Below are 12,698 nucleotides of genomic sequence, written 5' to 3'. Positions count from 1 at the left end.
TCGTCCCAAGCTGAGGGGGAAGATCTTAGGATGAGCACCTCCGTTTTGTCTGAGTTGAGTTTTAGGCGGCTAAGTTTCATCAACTTGGCTACTTCTTTCATGCCTTCGTGAAGATTGGTTTTGGCGGTGTTGGGGTCTTTGGTGAGGGAAAGGATTAACTGGGTGTCGTCGGCGTAAGAGATGATGTTGAGGTTGTGTTGACGCGCGATGGAGGCGAGAGGACTCATGTAGACGTTGAAGAGGGTGGGGCTGAGTGAGGATCCTTAAGGTACGCCGCAGATGACTTCGGTGGCCTCTGAGCAGAATGGGGGAAGTCGGACTCTTTGAGTTCTCCCAGCGAGGAATGAGATGATCCAGTCCAAGGCTTTTCCTTGTATGCCAATGTTGTTGAGGCGATGTATAAGGGTGCTGTGGCAGACTGTGTCAAAAGCGGCGGATAGGTCGAGTAGGATGAGGGCCACTGTTTCTCCGTTGTCCAGGAGTGTTCGGATGTCGTCAGTCGCTGCAATGAGGGCGGTTTCGGTGCTGTGTTTGGCTCCAAACCCGGATTGAGATGGATCAAGGGAGTTGTTGGATTCGAGGATGGCGGCGAGCTGGCTGTTGACGGCTTTCTCGATGACTTTGGCCGGGAATGGGAGGAGGGATATGGGTCGGTAGTTTTTAAGTTCAGAGGGGTCAGCTGTGGGTTTCTTCAGAAGGGCGCTGAGTTCGGCGTGTTTCCAGCTTTCTGGAAAGGTGGCAGAGTTGAACGAGCAGTTGATGACATCACGGAGATGGGGTGCGATGATGGAGTCGGCTTTGTTGAAGATGTGATCGGGCAGGGGTCGGTAGGCGAGCCAGAGTGGATTGAGTTCATAAGGCGAATGGTGTCTTCAGTGGTGATTGGGTTCCAGGCGCTGAGGTTGTTAGTTGGCGGAGTAGGATCTGAGGGGGGTGGGGAGGGTTGATCGCTGGGAGTATTCTCAAAGCTGTTGTGGATGTTGGCAATTTTGTTGTAGAAGAAGGAGGATAACGCGTCGCAGAGGTCTTGGGAGGGAGTGATGTCGTTAGATGCTGCGGTGGGGTTGGTAAATTCTTTGACGATGTTGAAGAGTTCCTTGCTGTTGTGAGTGTTGTTGTCGAGACGATCCTTGAATGCTGATTTCTTGGCGGACCGAATCAGTTGGTGGTGTTTACGGGTGGCTATCTTGAGGGAGGCCATGTTGTCGGAGGTTGGGTTTTTTCTCCATATCTTCTCCAGGGAGCGGCATAGCTTCTTGGAGTTTTTAAGTTCATCATTGAACCAGGGAGCCTTTTTTCTGGCTGATTTCATCTGGTGCTTTTTCAGGGGTGCTAATTCGTCAGCACTGTGGGTAATCCATTGCCTGAGATTGGTGGCCGCTTGGTTTGGGTCCATTGAGAGGGTGGGAGGGTTTTGGTTGAGTGATGAGAGGAGTTGGTCGGAGGTGATTTTGTTCCAGTTTCTCCGAGGAACAGGTTGTGGGCGGTTGTGGGTCAGGGTGGTTTTGTAGCTGAAGTGAACACAGCTGTGATCCGTCAAGTGGAGAGCTGTGGTGTGATCGAAGGAGATGTGCTTGCTGGAGGTGAAGATAGGGTCGAGCGTGTGTCCGGCTGTGTGGGTGGGGGTGTCAACGAGTTGTTTGAGTCCGAGGTTGACCAGGTTGTCCAGAAGGGTGGTGGTGTTGCTGTCATGTTTGTTTTCAAGGTGGTAGTTGAGGTCTCCTAAAAGAATGTAATTCTCGGAGGCGAGGGCATGTGGGCTGACGAAGTCCATGATGTCATCGCTGAATTGAGTGCGGGTACCTGGAGGCCTGTAGATGAAGGTGCCTCTAAGTGTGGTCCTTGGGTCGGTGTGGATCTGGAAGTGGAGATGTTCGGCGGTTGCAAGATTATCGTCGGAGCTGGTCGTGACTTTGATGATGTTCCTGTGGATGATGGCGATGCCTCCTCCAGTTTGGTTGATGCGGTCTTTTCGGATAATCTTGTAAGCGTCCGGTATGGCTATGGCGATGTCCTGTGTTGATGATGTGTTCATCCATGTTTCTGTGAGGAAGGCGATGTCCGGTGACGCAGTGTCGAGTAGGTCCCAGAGTTCAGTTGCGTGTCTGTGGACCGAGCGGGTGTTAAGCAGGATGCACTTCAGGTGGTTAGAGTCGGAGCTGTGTGTGGAGGAAGTGGCAGGCGAATGGGCCGTGAGTACGTCCTGGAGAAGCTTCACAGCATAATGGTGTACGTCCGGGGTTGAGAGCGAGGAGAGTAGCGGCATCATATGTGAATCTGGAGGGTTGGAAGCGGCGGGGACCAGGGGGACAGGCGCTGGGCGCGGTACAGGCGCGGACGGGCGTAGACGAGCTTACCTTTGGCGCACCTTCGGCGCGCATGGGGCGCGACCGCTGCGCGTGAACGCTGCGCGCATTTGCATCTGTCATATGTGGATAGTGGAAGGGGAGGGGCGAGGGAGGGTCAGCTGGGAAGGCGGGAGCGGGGTGGAGACTCGGGCAGGGCGACACAACAACAATATCAACAACAAAATGGCCGGCAGCGCGAAACGGAGCAAGCAGCCAAAGTAATGCAAAATGTGCAAAAAACACAAAATGAAATGGCAGTCAAGGCAACACAGCGACGGCACAATGATACAAGCAGCTAATTAGCAGGCGAGGTGGTTCAGCGCTATATGGCACAGAAATTAAAACGATCCTGCAATGTGAGTTAAATAAATAAATTAAAGCGATGTATTCAATTAAAACGATCCTGCAATGCGAGTTAAATAAATAAACAAAAGCGATGTATTCAATTAAAGCTGTCCTGCAATGCGAGTTAAGTAAATAAAAGCGATGTATTCAAGCAGCGGAGGAGTGCAACGATACCAGGCTGTGAGGTGAGGCAGGTCGGGGAGCAGCGTGGAGGAGCGACCGCGTCTGTGGTAAGTAAACAGGACGGTCTTTTCAGGATCTGATCCCAAATGAAGGCTTTTCAAGGATGCCTGGATTTTCCTGCCTGCTCCTTCGGGGATTGTGGCTCCAGTACTCTTCAGTCGTTTGCATTCTGGATGTTCCTTACTCTTCCTGGATTGGTGATGGTGTTGGCCTTACTTGACTTTCCATGTTGGATTTTCTTGTTTACACTATCTGTTTTCACAAAAGAAAGAGGAAGTGTGACTCTCTATATGGCCTTATATACTGCAGACTCTATTGTTGTTACCCAAGTGTTCATGGGTATTGGGGTTTTTTATTTGTTTCTATGACTGCTGGGCATTTCATTAAAGAAATGAAATAGCATAATCCTCGCCTCCTTGTCCTTAATAGAATTGAAAATTCTTGTCACGAATGTTTGCAAATTTTGAATTCACTGCTAATCCTTTCTGGCTTTCGAAGTAGCGTGCTACTCGCCGAAAAAGCGCTTCAACACCCCATCATGGGTAGCAATCGCTATATAAATGCAAACTTTTTTCCCCCTTCTATCCCTCAACTATCCTTCTCAATCCAAATAACTGACTAATATATTCACCACTCAAACTACTTTCATATTTTCACTATACTAATTCATTACTAATCCTTTATGGGTTCCGGAGAAAGGTGCTACTCGCCCAAAAAGCTCTTTGACGCCTCGTCAGGGGAAGTAAGCGCTATATAAATGCAATTACAATACAATACATAAAACAATATTGGGTCTGAATTGACAATTAACTTGAAGAGAAAATGTAGCAACAATATATCTAAATTAGAACAATGACAATTACATGTTTATATTATGAATATGGATTTTATATGAAATGTGTTAGTGGGTACATACTAATCGATATATTTTGATACATATCATTTATTACTATGGTACACAGGTAAAAAAAAACAGCAAAAAAACAAAAGAATAGGTATCCGATAAACATTACTATTAAAAGAAAATGTAAAGTACCCTGGCCATTAACCCAAAGGGCTCAATTACTTGTCAGAAAGAACCATTGTGACATTTTGTATTTAAAAAAAACAAAATATTGACTGAGGAAATGCAGGTGGATGTGGGGAAATAAGGGCTTTAAGCAGGCGCTAGCTCTACAAGGGGAGATGGTGGTAATCGGATGAATCCAAAAGTTGGAAGGTAGAGAGGAGGGGCTTAGCGCGCATCCAAAATGGTCGCGTGAGCTGTGAGCTCCCGAGACCCTCGCTGCCTCCACCGACTATCCTGGCACTAATCCTGGTTTAGACGACGGGTTCTTCTTGCCGTGACTCTCCTGATCTGCAAGACCCTTTTCGGAATTCGATTTGGACACCGGATGCCCGACTTGCTCCGTCTGGAGCCCTGAGGCCTACATCGTGGCTGATCCCAGGTCTTGGGCATCGGGAGCAACCCGAAAGTAGTTGAACAACAACGGCCTGTGGTGTGGGACAGCTGCCCGGGCACTACTTTCGGTTTTGCTTTTCCCTGGTCGTGAAGATTGGAGATCACTGTCCTCGAGCCAGCTGGCTGCTGCAGCTCCCTGCTTAATCCCTGCTGTGCCCTGTGTTTCCACACCTTGTGGAGTTTTCCTTTGTGGGAGCCATTTCCACCAGAACTCGGAAGCCCAGGCGGGGCGGATTACCCACCATGGCGGCTAAGTCGGAGGGTGACAAACGGTTTCTCAAGACTACAACTCGTGGTGGCGGGACCCAATCCTCCATTATGGAAAGATTTGCTCGGAACAAAGGCTCACCGAGTGGGACTTGGAAAACTTCGGAGGGCATGGGTAGTGGTACCCTGGAGTCAGAAGAACCGACTCTTCGAGACATAATGGGAGCGATCGCCAGCATACAGTCGTCGATGGGCAAACAATATGAGACCTTGGCGGCCAAGATCGACACAGTGGCGGTGGATGTGGGCCTGATCAGGGCAGATTTGGGGAAAACCAACGAGAGGGTGAAGTCGTTGGACATTAAGGCTGCCAGTCTAACTTCGGATGTCTCTGAGTTCCAGACTGAAGTCCGCACCCTCCGATCCACTAGCGAACGGTTTGCCCGCCGCCTCGAGGACTTTGAAGGTCGTGCTAGGCGCCACAACATCCGCATTATTGGAGTTCCGGAGGCATCGGCGGATCAATCGACAAACCTTCTTGTTGAAGATCTGATCGTCAACCATCTAGCCCCTAAAGGCCTGAGCAAGCTTTTTGCTGTGGAACGCGCCCATAGGATTCCGGGCGGCAGACGAACCCAGGGGACGGCACCGCGGCCCATTATCGTGCAGCTCTTCAACTATAGAGACAGAGACGCCATCTTGCAGGCATCGAGGACCAATGGCCCCACCAGGTTTGAGAACACCTCCGTTAACTTTTACCCTGACTTTACTCCCCTGGTGCAGAAGCAGAGACTGGCGTTCTCCGGGGTGAAACGTAGACTACAGGATTTGGGCATGAAGTATGCCATGCTTTTTCCCGCTCGTCTGCGTATTGAACACAATGAGCGGGTGCTCTTTTTCGATCTGCCTGAGGTGGCTAGTGACTGGTTGGACACTTTATCCACGCCTCGAGACAATGATGATAACACTGGTGGTGCTGAGGGAGGCCAACGGGACCAGGAGGAGTAGAGGCACCGGCATATGCTCCATTGTACTGTGATTTGATATTTTTTGGGGTCGATGACTTTTATATTTGGACCCTGGGGTGGCGGGGGGGGGGGTTGGGGACTTCTCCTCCTCCAGGGATGTTTTTTCCTTTTCATCTGTAGTTCTAGTTATTGGGGAAGGGCGACAGGCACACTGCAGAGTGGGGTGGTTTTTTGGTTCCTCGCAGAGTTGCAGGGTGGGGGGTTGTTGTTGTGGGGTTTGGGGGGAGGAGGGTTGGGTTTTCTTTAATTTGTTTATACTGCATTCGAGGCTCCGTATTGTTGCTATTTCTGTGCTTCCTTCGGGGGGTTGGGTGTACCTGATTTCTTGCTTCCGGGATGGGGGGTAGGGGGCTACGGGTCTTGAGCTAGAATGTCAATGGCTTGGGGGACAAGATAAAGCGGGGCATTGTACTTCAATATGTAAAACGTCACTCTCCCGATATCATACTCCTGTAGGAAACACATCTGGTTGGAAATACGTTTCATGCCATGAATCGGAGGGGCTACGGGTTGGTGGCGCACTCGGGGTTTACATCGGGCTCCAGAGGTGCTGGTATTATGCTCCGTAATTCCCTTCCCTTCGAGATAGATGACACGATTTTGGATGACAGGGGTCGATACGCTGCAATTGTTGGGAGGTGGCAGGGAAGAACTGTTATTGTCCTTTCGGTTTATGTTACCCCTGGCCTGCAGAATACCACGTTTGTTGACTTGGATAAATTGTTGCTTGGGCTCCCCGAAGGGCTTCTAGTGATGGGAGGTGACTTTAACTCTGTCGTGGATGGTTTGCTGGATCGACACCCTCCCAGGACGCTCACACCATCTCAATCGGGTCTTAGTGGGCTGCTGGATACCTTTGGTATGGTAGACTGTTGGCGGATGCTTCATCCAGGTCAGGCCGAATATACCTTTCACTCTGGGGCGCATGGGAGTCTGGCTAGGCTTGATTATCTACTTGTGCCTGCTGCCCAGGCCACGACAGTGCGAGAGATTCGACATTTGCCCAGAGGCATCTCGGATCACTCCCCGCTGTGGGTTCTTATTGACCTTCATTTGAATGCTGGAGGCCGAATCGCCCCAATCAACCCCTGGCATCTCAGGACTCCGGAGACTAGAGCGGGATTGGTTAAAGCTGTGGACTTTTATTTTGCCGAGAATGTGGGCTCAGTTTCGTCTTCAGTGTCCATCTGGGAAGCTTTTAAACCTGTGGTACGGGGCCAGGCACTCTCGCTTATTGCTGGTGCGGAGAGGCGGCACAATGAGGAGGTTGAACGGCTGGAGGCTGAGGTGGCCATTCTAGAGAGAGAACTCGAAACTGGTGTCACGCAGGAGAAGTTACATGTTTTGCAGTTAAAACAGTCTGCTTATAAGGCCTTGGTTACGAATGCTGCGAAAGCCATGAGTCGAGAGCAAATGGGCCGTTTGTATGATGTGGGTGATAAAGCTGGGAAGTTGATAGCGTGGTTGGACAAGCGGGAGAGACTGAGTCGTGTGATGCCTGTGATTGAGCGTGAGGATGGGGTACGTGTGATGGAGCCGCTGGAGATAGTGGAGGAGTTTGCCTCGCATTTTCGTAAGGTGTATGCTCCGGTCTCGGATCGGCCTGAGGAGGACTCCCATCTTTTGCTTCGAGATATAGCCTTGCCCTGTCTGTCTGATTCTGATAGGGAGCGGATGGAGGCGGATTTTTCCACAGATGAGGTAGCGCTCGCTATTCACTCCATTCGCTCGGGCAAAGCCACGGGACCAAACGGTCTGCCCATCGAGCTGTACAAATTGTGCCCAGATAAAATGGCGTTGTAGCTTCGTGCGATGTTTTTGGAATCGAGAGGGAAAGGTCGACTTCCCCGAGACCAACGACTCGCCTCCATTGTGGTGCTTCCTAAGGAGGGCAAGCCACGTGAGTTCTGTACCTCGTATAGGCCTATTTCTCTCCTAAATGTTGAACCCAAGGTTTTGGCGAAGGTGTTGGCAAACAGGTTGATAACCGTTATAAGTGATTTGGTGCATCCGGACCAATCCGGTTTTATTCCAGCCCGTAACACCGCGCTCAATTTACGTCGCCTTCATGGCGTGCTGGCGAGAGCGGACACGTTGCGTGAGCCGGCCATTTTGGCCTCGTTGGATGCTACTATGGCATTTGATACTGTGGAATGGCCGTACTTATGGGCGGCTTTGGCTAAGTTTGGCTTTGGGCCGGTGTTCATTGGTTGGGTCCGTTTGCTGTACGAAGAGCCCCTTGCCCAGGTGGTTGTTAATGGTAGAGTGTCGGCTCCCTTTGCTCTGGGTCGGGGTACACAACAGGGATGTCCCCTCTCCCCATTGCTTTTTGCTCTGGCGCTGGAGCCTTTGGCAGCTTGGTTGAGGTGGGAGCCTTCTCTCAAAGGCATCAGGTGGGCCCCCGGTTTTGAGGATCGCATCTCGCTTTATGCGGATGATATTAATCTTTATTTAACTGCTCCGCGGAAATCCTTGGGGGTACTATTTGATGTCCTTAGCTCCTTTGGCAGAAACTCGGGACTAGTCATTAATTGGACTAAGTCCTGTGTATACTCGCTTACGGAGGATGTCCCGTCCTTGCCACGTACTTGTCGGATACAGATCTCGTCCACTGGATTCAAGTACCTTGGCATCCATATCTCACGAGACCCGGCGCCGATGTACCGGCTTAATTTGCTTCCCCCGCTCACTCGGCTCCGAGCAGATGTGAAGGCGTGGAATAGGCTGCCCCTGTCCCTGGTGGGTAGAGCAGCCTTATTCAAAATGATGTCCCTTCCCAGGTTTCTGTATGCTCTCCAGAACACGTTAGATTTGGTGCCCTCCAGCTATTTCCGTGAGGTGGAGAGCTTGCAAAGGAAACTGGTTTGGGCTGGCCGTCCCCGGATTGCCCTGGCTAAGCTTACGCTTCCATGGTATGATGGCGGGATCGCGCTACCGGATATTCGTCGGTATTACTGGGCCTCACAACTGAGCCCGGTCAATCACGCTTTGTACGGTCCGGCATCTAATCCGGCCTTTGCCATGGATAAATGGCTGCTTCCGGGTGGAGACTACAATAGGGCGCTTTACTCGAAGCGGTCTGATGTGGCCCTCACTGGGCCTACGAAGGTTGCAGTGAGGGTTTGGCACAACGCCACCGCTGCCACTGGTTGGTTGGACACCATCACTTGGGCGACTCCACTCTATGCTTCAGAAAAGTTGGGTAAATTATGGCAAACTAAGGGGTTCGACAAGTGGGACCTTGTTGGAATCAGTGTGGTAGGTGACCTGTTGAGGAAGGACGAGATCAAGTCTTTTGAGGAGCTGCGACGGGAATTTCAACTCGGCCCCCGCGAACACTTTCATTACCTGCAAGTTCGGCATGCCCTTTCCTCGGTGATGTTGCCTGGGACGTCCGTACCGGACTCCTCGCCCCTTGAGGATAGGGTATTAGACGGGCATATCCCGGACAGTACGATCTCGTTAATATATAAGAAGTTAATTAACCATCGGGTGGATCTTCTTGTGCAGCTCCGCGCGTCTTGGACCGGCGATGGAGTGGAGCTTGACGACGAGGACTGGCAGGCGGCGATATCCTCTCCAAAGGAGGTGGCGATCCAGGCCCGTCTGAGACTGGTGCAACTAAAAATCCTACACCGAGTGTATATGACGGGTCCTCGATTGTTGCGGATGGGGTTTGTTTCGGATGCCTTGTGTAAGCGTGGCTGCGGTATGGTGGGTACATTCCTCCATATTATATGGGAATGTCCGGCGGTTGCCTCATTCTGGACCGGTGTGCATGGTGTCATGTCTGAAGTGACGGGTGTTTCTCTTCTGCCTGAGGCTCGGAGATGTTTGCTTAATGTATGGGAGCCCAATGATTATAATGTTGCCCAAACGCAATGGGCCACCTTGGGCAATATGGTTGCGAAACGTGATATGCGCAATTGTGGGCGTCGGCAAAGCCTCCAAGACTGTCTGCCTGGTCTAAGAATATGGATTGGTGCATGTTCCGAGAAAAAACAGTGTATGTTGCCAGGGGCAGGCCCAAGAAGTGGGGTAGAATATGGGGTCAGTGGAATCAGTACCGTGGAGAGATCTGCACCCCTCCCTTTGAGCCACCGCCGGAGCGTCTCCAGTCCCCTTAGCATGACTCTTCCTCTTCTCCGGGTTCTATGTGTGTATGATTGCTTACTGCCTGTTCCCTCTTTCATTCCATTCCGGACATCCAGTTTGTTGATAATGCACTTGTGCAGACACGGTGCCCCTCTCCAGAAGGACTCACCATGATTTGTGCCTTTATTTTGAGCCCTTGCAGTAGTTTTCTTATGTTTGTTGGTTGGGGGGGAGTTGTTTTAAAAAAAGATAAAATCGAAACCTTCTCTTTTCCTTTATAGGTGCATATAGCAAGACATGGGTTTATGTTTGCCGCCGGGCCCTATGGGTTGTCGGCTGAAGGGCTGTGTATCTTTTTTTATCCGGTGTTGTAGTGTGCACATGCTGGCCGGTCCACAGATGCCGTATAACTGCTTTTGTATTTCCATGTCTTTTTCAATAAAGGTTTTTAAAAAAAAATAAAAGTTTGAAGGTAGTCAAAGATAAGGAGCATAATACGGAAAGAAGTATGAGTCGCTGCAGTCAGATCAAGAATGTAGGATTGAATATTGTAGGAAACTAGTCAAATGGCAACTCTTTTGTGCTGAAAATTCAGTAGGCTATACGAGGCAGCCCCATACTTGAAATGCCCTTGGATGCAGTGAATTACAGTTTCAGGATTTACAAATGCAGATGGTTATGGGAACATGTGAAATTTAGGTACTAACGATGCAGGACAATTGAGCAAAATGTACATTTCAAAACATATGCATTTAAAAAAACTGGTACTCCACGGGAGCCAGGATACTCCTTAGAGTAGCAGTTGCGCTTTATAAATATCCCTACATAGACATAGACATAATGCAAGAGGGTGAAATAGCAAACTGCAGCACATCAAGACTATAAACACCTAATAACCCATAGGGAGAACAGGGACTTTGGTAAATACAGACATGGAGGATAATCGCAATGAAAAGAACAGAAGGCTTAGAAGGCGAAGTAACGAGAATATTACAAAACAAGACAGATAACACTGGGTACAGCATTGTCCTTGTGATAACAACTACTGACATAACTTGCCCCGAACATGATGCAGCTCCCCAGTGAGATGAACCATAGTATGTTTATGTTTGTTTATGTTTATTAAGCTTATAAAGCGCACAGCTACTCAAAGTATCCCGGTGCTAGCTTCTGAAGAGAGAATGAACATGTATCAGGTTAAAACAGCAAGGTCTTGAGTTTTTTTTTAAAAAGCACTGGGTCCTGAGTTGTCCTCAGGGCTAAAGGCAGTAGATTCCAGGCCAAACCAGCCCTACGCACAAAGGAGTTGCCACTGAGACGCTGGCACTTAAACTTCGGGATCTGCATCAGCCACTGGGCAGAGGACCGCAGCACTCTGCCAGGCACATAAAAGGCAAATCTTCTCTGAAGGTATAGAGGGCCGGTATCATACAAGGCCCGGTGAGCGATGGTGAGCATTTTGAATTTCAGGCGGGACTCCACTGGCAGCCAATGCAAGGCTCGCAAGTGTGTCCGCACACTATCTCTGGGAGAAAGCCCCCTATGGAGTCTAACCACTGAATTCTGCACGACCTGAAGTTTTTAACCAGGGACCAGGAGCGCATTGGCGTAGTCCAGGCGGGAAAGGATCAACGCACGGACCACGGTTTCTCTAGAAGCACTCGGCAAGAGAGGAAGAAACTTCCTCAAGCTCTTCAATATGCAGAAGCAGGAACCGGCCAACTTCTTCACGTGCGTCACAAAATGCAAGTTTTGGTCGAACCAGACACCCAGGTTTTTAACCGCGCCCGTTCTTTCGGAGGGCCGAGAAAAACCCAGAGGCCAAAGCCTTTCTCTGAAGTCCGAAGGAAAGGAGCCAAACAGCAGCACCTCAGACTTCCCTTCATTGCATTTTATCTGGGCATTAGATAGCCAGTGAAAGACAGAGGAAAGGCAATTTTGGGCCAGCCCGACCGAGTCCACTTCCTTAGGCCAAGTAAACAGCAGCTGGGTGCCATCGGCGTAGGCCATCACCTTAGCCCCCAGTGACTCCGCTAGGTACACAAGCGGGGTCACATAGATGTTAAAAAGGAGGGGGCTAAGTGATGAACCCTGAGGCAGACCCGTTGACACCGGGAGAGGCGCAGAAGCACTAGGGGGGAGCCAAACCTGCTGCTGCCGGCCCTCAAGGAAGGAACTAATCCAATGCCAAGCGTTGCCAAAGATGCCAATGGCAGACAGGCGATTGAGCAGCATGGCATGGGGAACCGTGTCGAATGCCTCCGAGAGGTCCAGCATGAATGTTGCCCTCCCGCCGGCATCCTGACACTCCCTGATGGCCTCAGCGACTTCCAGCAAAGCCGATTCCGTGCTATGAGCTGCACGGAATCCTGACTGAGCCGGGTGAAGCCCCTTGGACTCCTCGACGAACTTGGTAAGTTGAAAAGTGACGGCTTTCCGCACACTTTCACCAAGCTGGGCAGAAGCGAAATGGGGCGATAGTTCTCCTGCACAAAAGGGTCCAAGGATGGCTTTTTAAGCAGCGGAAGGATCAGGGCAAGTTTCCAGGCTCTGGGCATGGAGGCCGAGCAGAGTGACTTATTAATCAAGTAGTTTACCTCTGGATTGACGATATCGGCCAAATCGGACAGAAGCCTGGCAGCACAGGGATCATTGGGGGAGCTGGACTTAAGATCTTTCAAGATTTTAAGAGAGCTGGCCAAGTCCACAGGGTCAAAGTCCGCAAAGGAAAAGAGGGGCTCAACCCTGCTGACAGATGGAAATAACCCCGTGACAAGATGCCCTGAGAAGATGGACAGTGAAGCTTGGATGTTAGCTATTTTATCCTTAAAGAAGGTTGCCAAGGAATTGCACCAAGAATCAGAGGTAGGGGTGGCCACCGACTGAGCACAAGGGGCCAGAAAACCTTGCCTCTGTCTTGCTCTGAGAGTGTTCTTGTCGGCTAGACTGTAGCCTGGGGCACGCCAGGCTCTCTCGGCCGCTTTACACTCCTGTTTCATAGTCCTTAGCTTAGAAGAAAACCAGGGTTTA

This window comes from Lissotriton vulgaris, chromosome 9, assembly GCF_964263255.1.
Source record: "Lissotriton vulgaris chromosome 9, aLisVul1.2, whole genome shotgun sequence".
Taxonomy (NCBI): Eukaryota; Metazoa; Chordata; class Amphibia; order Caudata; family Salamandridae; genus Lissotriton; species Lissotriton vulgaris.
Note: the sequence above shows the minus strand (reverse complement) of the source record.